The 15,320-nt window shown below is 38.2% G+C and overlaps 1 pseudogene; it reads right to left on the bottom strand.

The window, feature by feature from the left end:
- Nucleotides 1–12,233: 12,233 nt before the first annotated feature.
- Nucleotides 12,234–13,161, bottom strand: LOC100675263 (olfactory receptor 2L13-like; annotated as a pseudogene).
- Between the last annotated feature and the right edge of the window lie 2,159 nt (nt 13,162–15,320).

Consider the following 15,320-nt stretch of genomic DNA (forward strand, 5'->3'; position numbering starts at 1 on the left):
ACTTTTATTTCTCCTCTGAAACTATTGTCAGATTTTTTTCTCCTTGCTTTTTTTTTCGTGCATAACACCACAAATGCTGACGCCCAAATCACAGTTTTTAGAGGAAATTTAAAAATAAAGACAAGTAAAAATGTTTCAAAAGTGGGCTATAAATACTTATTGCTATATCAGTGGATAAAAGCAAAAGAAAAAGGACAAAAATAATCTGTTTAGATTTATTTTGATGTAAGAGAAAATATACTCTTCCCTTTAGACCTGGGAGAAATGCTGAAATCTTCTCTGTGAGGTGCACAGCCCTTTAAATGAGTTCACAGGACAGGATATTAGTGCATAAACAGGGGAAACATGGACAATCACCAATACACTGCCTTGGCAGTCATAAGACAGGGCATCAAATAAAAATCTTATGTGCCATTCATTATTGCTGTACTGTGCTGTTTTCCCCTCTTCTTTAAAGTACAATAATATCAACTACCTCATGGAAAAAATCATTTAAAAAATATAATTCCATTTCTTAATCTTTGTTTTCTTTGTGGTGATTTTTTTTTTTCCCCAGTGTAGAATGCATATATTTTCTGCTAATATGTTTACAATGTGGTTGGTTCTTTTTGAGGTAGAAATGAAAACTAAAGCTGTCTAACTTAGAAGTTACCATTCAAAATAACAGTTTTACTGTCTTCAGTGATTTTCCAATTTCTCTAGCACAGAAAAGCAAACATTTCTTGAATAGATAGATATAACTGAAAATCAGAAGACTTTTTATTTGGTTTTTTTTGATGGTACACCCTTAACTTATCTTAATCAGCTATTCTTTCTTCAACTTTTTAGTGGAAGTTAGCATTATATGCATTGGACAGAAATTTCATCAGGGTCTGGAAGTCCCTATACCACTCTGGACTGGATAAAACAAGATTATGCTTCTTGTAGGATGATAAATCCTAGGGAAGTGATTTAAAAGCTTGTATATCTCATTGTCAGATAAGGACTGGGGAGATGTCAACAGAGGTCAAGGAAAGTGTGAAGCTACATTATATGAAGAGTGAGTAGAAGATTTAGCCTAATAAATGGGAATTAGGAATGCCAGAGATACTCAAAATCATCCCCCAAGGCAGGGCCAAGATGGCAGAATAGCCAGATGCTTCCGGCAAGCCCTCTTACAAGAAAGATGTGAAATAGAGACCAACGGAACAGGATCGAGAATCCAGAGATAAATGCATTCACATTTGAGCAGCTGATATTTGACAAAGGCCCAAAGTCAGTTAAATGGGGGAAAGACAGTCTTTTTAACAAATGGTGCTGGCATAACTGGATATTAATCTGCAAAAAAATGACACAAGACATACCTCACACCATACACAAAAACTAACTCAAAATGGATCAAAGACCTAAATATAAAACCTAAAACGATAAGATCATGGAAGAAAAAATAAGGACAACGTTAAGAGCCCTAATACACTGCATAAACAGTATACAAAACATTACTAACAATGCAGAAGAGAAACGAGATAACTGGGAGCTCCTAAAAATCAAATAACTATGCTCTTCCAAAGACTTCACCAAAAGAGTGAAAAGATTACCTATAGACTAGGAAAAGTTTTTAGCTATGACATTTCTGATCAGTATCTGATCTCAAACATCTACATGATACTGCAAAAACTCAACTACAAAAAGACAGCGCAATTAAAAATGGACAAAAGATATGAACAGAAAATTCATTAAAGAAGATATTCAGGTAGCTACCAGATACATGAGGAAATGCTCACGATCATTAACCATTAGAGAAATGCAAATCAAAACTACAATGAGGTTCCATCTCACTCAAACAAAGCGGCCATTAATAAAAAAAAAAAAAAACACAAAATAATAAATGTTGGAGAGGTTGTATGGAAACTGGAACACTTACACACTGCTGGTGGGAATGTAAAATGGTACAACCACTTTGGAAATTGATTTGGTCCTTCCTCAAAAAACTAGAAATAGAACTACCATACAATCCAGCAACCCCACTCCTTGGAATATATCCTAGAGAAATAACAGCCTTTACATGAACAGATATATGCACAACTATGATCACTGTGGCACTGTTTACAATAGCAAAAATTTGGAAGCAAAAATAGCAAAAAAAAATTACCCATCAATGGATGAATGGATAAATAAATTATGGTATATTCACACAATGGAATACTATGCATCAATAAAGAACAAGGATGAATCCATAAAGAATTTCATAACATGGAGGAATCTGGAAGGCATTATACTGAGTGAAATTAGTCAACTGCAAAAGGGCAAATACTGTATAAGCCCACTATTAAAAGAACTCGAGAAATAGTTTAAACAGAGAAGAGTATATTCTTTGATGGTTATGGGACGGGGGAGGGAGGCAGGCAGGGAGAGTGTTTTTCACTAATTAGATAATAGATAAGAACTATTTTAGGTGAAGGGGAAGACAACACACTATACAGGAGAGGTCAGCACAACCCGACTAAATAAAAAGCAGGTTCCTGAGTAAACTGAACACATTTAAGGCCAGCATAGCAGGAACAGGCATTTGGGGACATTGGTTTCAGGGGACATCTAAGTCAATTTCCATAATAAAATCTATTAAGAAAACTTTCTGCCTCTCACTTTGGAGAGTGGTGTCTGGGGTATTAAACGCCTTTAAGCGGCCATCTAAGATGTATCAATTGGACTCAAACCACCTAGAGCAGAGGAGAATGAAGAACACCAAAGGCAGGGTAATTATGAGCCCAAGAGACAGAAAGGGCCACATAAGCCAGAGTCTACATCATCCTGAGACCAGAAGAACTAGACGGTGCCTGGCTACAACCGATGACTGCCCTGACAGGAAACACAACAAAGAACCCCTGAGGGAGCAGGAGAGCAGTGGGATGCAGACACCAAATTCTCGTAAAAAGACAAGACTTAATGGTCTGTCTGAGACTAAAATAACCCTGGAGGTCATGGTCCCCAGATCTTCTGTTAGCCCAAGAAAGGAACCATTCCAAAAGCTAACTTTTCAGACAGGGGTTGGACTAGACTATGGGATAGGCAATGACGCTGGTGAAGAATGAGCTTCTTGGATCAAGTAGACAGATGAGACTATGTTGGCATCTCCTGTCTGAAGGGGAGATAAGAGAGTAGATAGGGTCAGAAGCCCCCACATGTCTGTCAGTTTGTCGTACTGTGGGGGCTTGTGTGTTGTGATGCTGGAAGCTATGCCACTGGTATTCAGATACCAGCAGGGTCACCCATGGAGGACAGGTTTCAGCTGAGCTTCCAGGCTAAGACAGACTAGGAAGAAGGACCTGGCGGTCTACTTCTGAAAAACATCAGCCAGTGAAAAACTTATGAATAGCAGGGGAACATTGTCTGATATAGTGCCGGAAGATGAACCCCCCAGGTTGGAAGGCACTTAAAAGAAGACTCAGGAAGAGGTGCCTCCTCAAAGTAGAGTCAACCTTAATGATGTAGATGGACTAAAGCTTTCCAGACCTTCATTTGCTGATGTGGCACAACTCAAAATGAGAAGAAACAGCTACAAACATCCATTAATATTCAGAACCTGGAATGTAGGAAGTATGAATCTAGGAAAACTGGAAATCATCAAAAATGAAATGGAATGCATAAACATCGATATCTTAGGCATTAGTGAGCTGAAATGGACTGGTATTGGCCATTTTGAATCAGACAATCATATAGTCTACTATACTGGGAATGACAACTTGAAGAGGAATAGTGTTGCATGCATTGTCAAAAAGAACTTTTCAAGATCTATCCTGAAGTACAATGCTGTCAGTGATACAACAATATCCATACGCCTACAAGAAAGACCAGTTAATACAACTATTTTTCAAATTTACGAACCAACCACTATGGCCAAATGTGAAGAAAGAGAAGATTTTTATCAGCCGCTGTGGTCTGAAATTGATCGAACATGCAATCAAGATGCATTGATAATTACTGGTGATTGGAATGCAAAAGTTGGAAACAAAGAAGGATCAATAGTTGGAAAATATGGCCTTGGCAATAGAAACAATGCTGGAGATGGAATGACAGAATTTTGCAAAACCAACGACTTCTTCATTGCAAATAACTTCTTTTACCAACCTAAACGGCGACTATACACATGGACCTCACCAGATGGAACACAGAGAAATCAAATTGACTACATCTGTGGAAAGACAAGATGGAAAAAATCAATATCATCAGTCAGAACAAGGCCAGGGGCCGACTGTGGAACAGACCATCAATTGCTCATAACCAAATTCAAACTGAAACTGAAGAAAATCAGAGCAAGACCACGAGAGCCACAATATGACCTTAAGTACATCCCACCTGAATTTAGAGACCATCTGAAGAATAGATTTGATGCATTGAACACTAGTGACCGAAGACCAGACGAGTTGTGGAATGACATCAGGGACATCAACCATGAAAAAGCAAGAGGTCATTGAAAAGACAGGAAAGAAGGAAGAGACCAAGGCAGATTTCAAAGGAGACTCTGAAACTTGCTCTAGAATGTCAAGCAGCTAAAGCAAAAGGAAGAATTGATGAAGTAAAAGAACTGAACAGAAGATTTCAAAGGGTGTCTTGAGAAGACAAAGTAAAGTATTATAATGACATGTGCAAAGAGCTGGAGATGGAAAACCAAAAGGGAAGAACACGCTTGGCATTTCTCAAGCTGAAAGAACTGAAGAAAAAATTCAAGGCTTGAGTTACAAAAGTGAAGAATTCTATGGGGAAAACATTAAATGACGCAGAAAGCATCAAAAGAAGATGGAAGGAATACACAGAGTCATTATACCAAAACGAATTAGTTGATGTTCAACCATTTCAAGAGGTGGCATATGATGGGAACCAATGGTACTGAAGGAATAAGTCCAAGCTGCTCTGAAGGCATTGGTGAAAAACAAGACTCCAAGAATTGATGGAATATCAATTGAGATGTTTCAATAAACAGATGCAGTGCTGGAGGTGCTCACTCGTCTATGCCAAGAAATATGGAAGACAGTTTCCTGGCCAACTGACTGGAAGAGATCCATATTTACACCTATTCCCAAGAAAGGTGGTCCAACCGAATGTGGAAATTATAGAACAATATCATTAATATCACACGCAAGCAAAACTTTGCTGAAGATCATTCAAAAACGGCTGTAGCAGTATATGGACAGGGAACTGCCAGAAATTCAGGCTGGTTTCAGAAGAGGACTTGGAACCAGGGATATCATTGCTGATGTTGGATGGATCCTGGCTGAAAGCAGAGAATACCAGAAGGATGTTTACCTGTGTTTTATTGACTGTGCAAAGGCATTTGACTGTGTGGATCATAACATATTATGGATAACATTGCAAAGAATGGAAATTCCAGAATACTTAATTGTGCTCATGAGGAACCTGTACATTGATCAAGAGGCAGTTGTTCGGACAGAACAAGGGGACACTGATTGGTTTAAAGTCAGGAAAGGTGTGCGTCAGGGTTGTATTCTTTCACCATACCTATTTAATCTGTATGCTGAGACAATAATACGAGAAGCTGGACTGTATGAAGAAGAACGGGGCATCAAGATTGGAGGGAGACTCATTAACGATCTGCATTATGCAGATGACACAACCTTGCTTGCTGAAAGTGAAGAGGTTTTGAAGCACTTACTAATGAAGATCAAAGACCAGAGCCTTCAGTATGGATTGCACCTCAACATAAAGAAAACAAAAATCCTCAAAATAGGACAAACAAGCAGCATCATGATAAATGGGGAAAAGATTGAAGTTGTCAAGGATTTCATTTTACCTGGATCCACAATCAACAGCCATGGAAGCAGCAGTCAAGAAATCAAGAGACGCATTGTGTTGGGTAAATCTGCTGCAAAGGACCTTTTTAAAGTGTTGAAGAGCAAAGATATCACCTTGAAGACTAAGGTGTGCCTGACCCAAGCCATGGTATTTTCAATCACATCATATGCATGTGAAAGCTGACAATGAATAAGGAAGACTGAAGAAGAATTGGCGCCTTCAAATTGTGGTGTTGGTGAAGAATATTGAATATACCATGGACTGCCAAAGGAACGAACATATCTGTCTTAGAAAAAGTACAACCAGAATGCTCCTCAGAGGCAAGGATGGCGAGACTGCATCTTATGTACTTTGGACATGTCAGGAGGGACCATTCCCTGGAGAAGGACATCATGCTTGGCAGAGTACAGGTGAGCAGAAAAGAGGAAGACCCTCAAAGAGATGGATTGACACAGTGGCTGCAACAATGAGCTCAAGCATCACAATGACTGTAAAGATGGCTCAGGACCAGGCAGTGTTTCATTCTGTTGTGTATAGGGTTGCTATGAGTTGGAACCGACTCGACAGCACCTAACAACAACAACAATATATACATATATATATATTTATATTGCTGCTGTTTTGGTTTAAAATTATTTAAAGTACCGTATTTACCATTTTCCCTGCCCCCTCCTTCTTTTTCCCCCTGGTGGACAGCTTAATGATGACATCTACATTAGTATGATCGGTTAACCATTGCCCTTAGTTGAGGACAAAAATTCAGTACTTCCGTATGGATTATTTCCCCTTCCTTCCCCGTTCCACTCCGAGTAACCACTAGTATCCAGTGGTCTTTATATAATTATCCATTCTTGTCATTTCATGTAATTGAGTAAATACAGCAATTGTCCTATTGTGACTGACTTCTCTCAGTATAATATCTTTGAGGTTCATCCATGTTGTAGCATGTATAAGGACTCCATTTTCTTTAAAGTTGAGCAGTATTACATTGTATGTGTGTGTTACACTGTGTTTATCCATTCATCTATTTATTGAAGTGCACTTGGGTTGTTTCCACCTTTTTCCAATTGTGAACAATACTGCAATGAACATCATCATACATGTGCCTGTTTCTGTCATTGCTTCTGGGTCCTTTGGCTATATGCCTAGAAGTAAAATTGCTGGGTCACATGTTAATTCATTTTTAATTTGTTGAGGAGTTGCTATAGTGTTTTCCACAATGGTTGGACCATTTCACATCCCCACCAGCAGTGGATAATAGTTCCAATACCCCTACATCCTCACTAACATTTGTTGTTTTCTTTTTTTTTTTTAAATCAATGCTATTATAGCAGGGGTTAAGCTGTATGTCATTATAGTTTTGATTTGCATCTCACTAATGGCTAATGACAATGAGCATCTTTTCATGTGCTCATTAGCCTCTTGAATGTCCTCTTTGATGAAGGGTTTGTTTTTGCCTTTTACTCTTTTTTTTTTTTTAATTGGGTTATTTGTTTTTTTGCTGTTATAAAAGTTTTACAAACATTTTGGATATTAGATCCTTAGCAGAAATACTGTTCCTGAAGACTTTTTACCAGTTTTTAGACTCTTTACACTTGGGAAGAAAGGACAGAATATAGTTTTTAACAACTATCTGTCCCTCCAAAATGTTGCCATGAGTGATCCATGACAGAATTTTTTCTGCCCTGGAGTACGATCTTTGGGTGAGAAGAAGTTAGAAATCTCATTGTCTTTGGCCTCGTCATCAAGAGGTTAAATAAATAAGTCACCTCGAGGGCACTGGGTTTTTTTGGTTTTGGGTTCCTTGAAAAAAGCCCATTTCTGTTTAAAATTGAAAACTTTCAAGAGTAATGATGGAAAATTTTAGTATCTGGACGCATGACAGAAATAGCCTCTTTATGGTTTATCTGCCAAGAGATTTATTAGAATTGTAAATAACTTTGATTCCTTGGAACCACTAAGAGTTTAATATACTTACAAAATATAAACCTAAAATTGAAAAAAGGCATTTTGGGGGAACCAGAGTGCACTTATTTGGAAGTAGTGGCTGTGATTGCAGCTTCCACTGAGCCAGCTCTGTCAGGTATTTGGCCAGAGCTCACTCCTGTTGAATGTCAGGTATTTGGCCAGAGCTCACTCCTGTTGAATATCCAAGAGGATGTAGACATTCAAACTTTAGAAATCATTTCCCTCCAAGACTTCTGCCACCTTTAGAATAAAACCCAAACCCCTTGCAATGATCTGGCCCTGCTCCTCCCCTGATCAAAGTGTTCTACCACTCTCCAGTTCACCACCTCCTGTGACCTTCTGTTCCTCAATCTCCAAAAGGTTCCGGGATTTTTTCCTCAGCTTGTACTATGGAAAATCCCTCAAGTCAGACGGGCCTCCCTAGCCATCTTATGTATTAGATCCATGTGCTGTTTTTCTCTTTGACATCATCACTACCTAACAAGACTATATAATGTGTACTATAAAAAAAAAAAAATTATTTTTATAAATGTTTAGATCCCTGGGTGGCACTAATGGTTGCACTTTTCTACTAACATGAAGATTGGTGATTCGAATTCGCACAGCAGCACCCAGAAGAAAGGCCTGGCCATCTGCTTCTGTAAAGACCACAGCAAGGAAAACTCAATGGAGCAGTCTATGCTTCCAATTCTGTAACACATAGGGTCACCATGTATCAGAATTTTCTCCATGAAAATGGCTTTTTTTGTCTGTTTTGTTTTGATTTGATTTACATGTTTATGCCTCACATCAGGATTTTGACTCACAGGTCAGAGGTTGTGTCTTCTTGTCCATTACTTTACCCAAGATGGTTAGAACAGTGAGTGGCAAACAGGAAGGGCTCAATAAATACCATAAATTAATAAAGAGTAAATGGAGGTGAATAAATTTCCAAGCAACCACCCAATCTCATGTGTCTGTTGAGAATTCTTAAGACTGTAATTTAGCCTGTCAACATTTTTTTGTCTCACAAAGACTAATTAATTTGTTTACTTTCTCCAGTATTATACTAGGAAAGTGGTCATTTACCCCTTACTGAATGAGGAATCATGTCATTGGTTATTGTTAGAAATCGAATCTATGGCAAAATGTCCAAAAACCAAAAACTGATCCTAGAGACTATATTGAGAGCAGGAATAGACATTTATTATTACTATTATTATTATTTTAATTCAAAAGGAAATTGTGATTCAAGTAGAGCAAATGAATGAGATGCATCATAGACTGAAAATCCAGCACTCAATTCCTTGCTCATTTAAAAGAGGTAAAGGGAGACTCTGGGCAATGAATCCTTGATTTTTCGTAGAGAAATTATCTGGTTATACTTTGCCCTGGTCCTGTCAGGAAACACGTGCACAATTTCTCTGAGCTAGTATCACATGTTGATAAGCACAGCTGAGTTTCCAAATAACGCACTGAAGGAAATTGATGTCTCCAGCATTTGCATGTCCCAGCTATGAGTTAATCTGTTGGGATGTTGTTGCTGTTTTTAGCTCCCATCAAGTCGGCTCTGACTCAAAGCAAACAATACAACAGGATCAGGTCACTGTGATCTGATTGTGGGATCGTGATCATTGTGGGTTTTCTTTGGCTGATATTTTGGAAGTAGATTGCCAGACATTTCCTCCTAGTCTGTCTTAGTCTGAAACTCCACTGAAAGCTGTTCAGCATTACAGCAACATGCAACACTTCACTCACAGATGGGTGGTGGCTGCGAATGAGGCACATTGGCCGAGAATGGAATCTGAGTCTCTGGCATGGATGGTGAGTATTCTACCACAGAATGACCACAGTCCTTCAGTGGGGGATACCCAAACCAAAATGGCAATGGCAGGGTAAAGTTAAGATTAAGAACCATGGTTCTGGATTCTAAGAAATCTGGCTTCCAAATCTAGTGCTAGTCTTCCCAGCAGTCTCACTCAAAATATTTTTACTACAAAGTGGAGCAGGTATCAGTAAGACAGCTTTGTAGGGAACTTTAAGTTGCATGTACAAGGGATGCATTTACACTTAGTAAACATTAGCTGACATTAACATGTTAGTTATTACTATCTGCCATAGGCTTTGATATGAAAGGAGACACAGACGTAACCATGAAAAAATGTCAATTAAACTATATTATCTTTAAAAATATAAAGGTGCAGTTTTAGGGAAGGAGAGCTTAGCTGTGAGTATTAGAAGATGGGAAGTAAATTTTCTGTTACTTCTTGAAAAAAGACACGACTGAGATTCACAGACATAAGAAAATGTGGAGTAGAACTTTTCATGAGTGGTATATGGCTTTTTTTTTTTATGGCTTTAGCAAAGTTTCAGATGTGTGGGGACATGGAGTGCTACAGGGACAGGCTAAGGGTCCAGTGTATCCACAGCACCAGGAATGTGGATTGAGTGGTAGAAAAGAAAAGGTAGACATAATGTAGATTTTAGAACATTTGAATATGAATTTAAGTTTGGAACTTTTTGTTAGTCTAGTAGGGAATTACAGCCTTAAAAAAGGGAGACTGACAAGATTACATTGATATTTTAGGAAAATAACTTGGATGACAATTAATTTTACATTTTAATTGAACTCAAGTCACCAAAAATAGGAAGATATTGAAAGATCCATAGAAAGACAATGGGAGAGAGAGCTTGGACAATAGAGAGTTGGGGAGGGATGGACTCCTCTAAGTCCTCATTTTTTTCCTCATATTCATTAAAACCTCTTCATAACAAACTTCATAGATAGGTTTGAAGTAAGTTAAGTTTATTAGTAAAATAACAATAATAAAACTTGTGTTAAAAAAAAAGCATAGAATTTCAACCTATGCAAAGTCCGATTAAGGTTGTGCATGTCATAGCTGAAAACTGAGGTCCCTATTTTCATTCTGTTTCGTGCTGTAACCGCCCAGTGACTCTAGGCAAATATTGTATGTGAGTACTAATAGCTTTTTTAAGATAATTTAAATATATAATTTTGCTCATTTGAATGTACAATAAATTGTCTAAAGTTCTCATGCCCCTATTTGGGTCACTTAACCTCAAAATATTCATTGAAATCAGAAAAATCCTAAGTCAAAAAACCAGTCGCCATTGAGTCTACTCTGACTCATGGTGACCCCGTGTGTGTCAGAGTAGAACTGTATTCCACCAGGTTTTCAGTGGCTGATCTTTTGAAGGTAGATCTCTAGGCCATTCTTCTGAGGTACCTCTGGGTAGACTAGAACCTCCACCTTTCATTTAGCAGCCAACCATGTTAACAGTTTGCACCATCAAGGGACTCCAAATCAAACAAGACCTCTCCAAACAGCTTTGTAAGAGGAGACTACAACAGGATGGAGTCCAGGTGTCAATTATAATCAAGATATACGTGCTAAAAAGGAGTAAAGCAAGCTCTTATAAACACTACATTAGCATGCTTATTTTGGTTACTTCACATCCCATCACCCATATTTTATATACCATATATATGTTTTTATACACAAGAGATATATTCTTTCCAAAACACTTTACTGGATGCTCTAAAATCTCACTGTCCAATGCTGTTGTTGTCTCTGGCCCCATGCGGCTATCAGGTCAGCACTTGAAATGTGAGTAGTCCAAATTACTATGTGTTTTAAGTAATAACATGCAAAATTGCGAAGACTTAGAATAAAAACAAAGTAAAAATATCATATTATTACATTTATATTGATTACATGTACAAATGATATTTCAATAAAATAATATAACACTGTTATATTAATACTAAGATATGCAAGAAATATACCAAACCACATATACCAAACCAAACCTGTTGCCATCAAGTCGATTCTGACTCACAGAGATCCAGTGGGACAGAATAGAACTTATATGCATAGTACAGGTGTGTAATATATTGTAATAATATAATATACAATTAACTCCAATGTAGACAAAATTTATATGAGTTCTAATATTAAAAAAAACCCCATTGCTGTCGAGTTGATTCTGACTCATAGTAACCCTATGAGTTCTAATATTACAGGTATAAATTTTATCTACATTGATGTTAATTGTGTATCATATCATTACAATATATTACATACATAAAAAGTATGTTTTGTAATATTACTGGAGTCTTGGTGACACTGTAGTTAAGAGCTATGATTGCTAACCAAAAGATTGGAAGTTCAAATCTACTAGCTGCTCCTTGGAAACACCATGAAGCAATTCTACTCTGTTCTGTAGGATACATATGAGTCAGAATTGACTCGATGGCAATGGGTTTTTAAAAAATTAATGTTACTAATGTTTTGGGTTACGTAAATATACTATTTTAAGTAATTTCAGTTTTATTTAAATTTTGAATGTGTCTACCAGAAAATTTAAAATTACGTATGTGGCTTCTATTATATTTCTATTGAACACCACTTCTCTCGGATGCTCTAATCAACAGCAAAAAGGAAATAAAGAAAAAAGAGTAAGGAGAACCATGGCTATTCTTTCTTGGAAGAAAATATTCCAAACACCTTTGTCATTGCACCCAGGACTTCCCTGTTCCTTAGGCTGTAGATAATGGGATTGAGCACGGGAGTGAAGATAGTGTAAAAAACAGCCAAATTCTTGTCTTCTGTTGGTGAGCGGAGATTCCTGGGCAGAAGATAGGTATAGACAAATGGTGCATAGTAAAAGGTAACTACAGTTAAATGTGTTGAACAGGTGGTGAAGGCCTTTTTCCTTCCTTCTTTGGAGCGCATATGGTAGACAGCCAAAAGGACTCTGCCATAGGAAGCCGTGATGCCAAGGAAAGGAAGAAGGAGAAAGAGGCTAGTGCTCACAAAACCCACGTACTCATAGACCCAGGTGTCCATACATGCAAGAGGGGACATCACAAAAGAAATGATCAATGGCCCTGGACCGGCAGTAAGGAATATGAAGAGCGTAAACTGTGTGTGCCAAGGAGTTGACAGAACCCAAGATCCAAGATCCTATGATCATCTGGACACACATACTTCTACTCATGCAGGTGGGATAATGGAGGGGACGACAGATGGCTACATAACGGTCATAGGCCATGGAGGCTAAGAGTAAGCCTTCAGAACAGGCCATTGTCAAGAAGAAGAAACTTTGCATACCACACCCTAGGAATGAGATGCCTTTCTGGCCAGAGAGCAAGTTGAGCGCCATCTTGGGGACAGTGGTAGAGATGTACATCAGGTCCATGAGGGAGAGCTGGCTGAGGAGAGAGTACATGGGTGTTTGAAGATGGGGATCCACGCGGATGAGGTGAATCATGGCTGAGTTACCCACCAAGGCCAGAAAGAATACAAGGATGATAAGGAGCAAGAGCAGCAGGCCAGTTAGATTTGGGGCAAGAAGTCCCAACAAAATGAAATCATTTGAAGTTTGATTCCATTTCTCCATGAAAATGTATTGCTTTAAATTCCTTGGGGCGGGGGGGGGGGCGGGGAATGAAGCAAGAAAAAGCAAAATCATAAAAAGGAATTTTGAGTTTGTTAGTGTTTGTTTGGAATCAATTGTTTGTTTTCCAACTTTTTTTTAATTCAATATCTGAACTGAATGCCCCAACCTCTTCTCCACATATTCCCTGGTAAACATGTGACCAAGTTGTAGATAAATGTGGTTTTTAAGTATAAAAGTCTGGGACCATACACAACAAAGACAAAGTACTTAACTAAAGGGTTTCCCTCTCTGAAATGACTTCTGGCCAGGCCTGTTAGAAATGATTTTTCAAGGAGTCACAATCATCAAAAAAAAAAAAAAAAAAGTTGCTACGGAGTCAATTCCGACTCCATCTCATGGTGACTCCACGTGTGTCACAGTAGAACTGTGCTCCATAGGGTTTTTAGAGGCTGGTTTTTCTGAAGTAGATCACCAGGTCTTTTTTCTGAGGCACCTCTGTGTAGACTCTAACTGCCAACCTTATGGTTAGTACCTGAGTACTTAACTGTTTGCACAACCCAATCCCTGCATCCCCAGCATCTATCAATTGCACAGGACACATTTACAATAACTGATATATGACTCAGGAATTTTTGTATGCTGAAATTCTACATCCTCTATTACCTAGCTTTCTGCATTATTACTTTCTGGTCTTTCCTCCCTGACTGGCACTAATCCAGCCAGACAGTCCTTGATCCTATCTTAGTTCTCTCTCATGTTCTTTATCACTTTTGTGCCTTTTCTTAAAATGCACCCGCCATTTGAAATCACTGTCCTTGAACTGTAAAGGTACTGCATGTCCTACATTGTTAGGTACTGTTAAGTCAGCTTTCACTCAGAGCAACCCCATGTGACAGAGAAGAGCTGACCCATTTCTAGACTGTGATCTTTACAGGAGCAGATCACCAGGTCTTTCTTCTGTGGAGCCACTAGATGTGGGGGTCGAACCTCCAACCTTTTGGTCAGTAGACAAGTATTTAACAATTGTGTCACCAGGGCTCGCTCATGTCCTACTAAATCCACATTATTTACAAAATATTTGAATATTAGCTCATCTGTACTGATGTTTCCATTTTCTGAAGCCCTGCAGAACTTGAAATTAAATACACAGATTTTTCTACCCAGCTTTCATTTAAGTAGAAAGTGAATGTGATAGTCACAGATTCCATAATATACATTTTTCATTTTATTTTCTGCTGTCCCCCATCAACAAGTAGTTTGATAAGGTAACACAACGAACCCTAGGGAGATTAAAACTAGTATAAACTGGAAACTTTTAGATACATAAAGTAATTAGTTTTTTTGTGTGTGTGTTACTTCATTTGTTGTAACCCTCCCCCATATTCCATAAATTTAGGAATAAATATCCACTTTTTTGAATATGAGAAGCAGTGTTCATAGATGTGAATAACTTCTCAAATGCAGTTAATGATGGAATCTGAATTTACATTTGTTCTTGCTTCAAGTTTCTAGTTATTTTCACATTCCAAGTTTACTTACTGTTTGGTAATGGCTTTGTGCATAGTGCCTAATTCCTCTCAAATTAGATTGCATAATAATTAACCTTTTCCAAAAGATTGGAGCTTATTCTATATTTCCAACTAGGTCAAAGCATACAAAGATTTATATACATATATTATATATATAAATATATATATATATACATACTGGGATGTCTGTTCTGACTCACAAGGACCCCATATGTGTCAGAGTAGAACTGCGCTCCATAGAGTTTTCGATGGCTGATTTTTCAGAAGTAGATCACTAGGCCTTTCTTTGTACACTTCTGGGTGGACTTGAATCTCCAACCTTTGATTTAGCAGTTCACCTCCTTAACTCTTTCACCATCCAGGGACCCATGTGGAGAGTAAAAACCAAACCCATTGCCTTCAAGTTGATTCCAATTCATAGCGATGCTGTAGGACACAGTGGAATTACCCCAGATGGTTTTCCAAGGAGCAAACCAAACCTACTGCCATCAAGTCGATTCCAGCTCATAGAGACCTTATAGGACAGAGTAGAACTGCCCCAAAGAGTTTCCAAGGAGCACCTAGTGGATTCAAACTGCTGACCTCTTGGTTAGCAGCCATAGCACTTAACCATTACGCCACCAGGGTTTC

This window comes from Loxodonta africana, chromosome 2 (genome assembly GCF_030014295.1).
Source record: "Loxodonta africana isolate mLoxAfr1 chromosome 2, mLoxAfr1.hap2, whole genome shotgun sequence".
In the NCBI taxonomy this organism is placed as follows: Eukaryota; Metazoa; Chordata; class Mammalia; order Proboscidea; family Elephantidae; genus Loxodonta; species Loxodonta africana.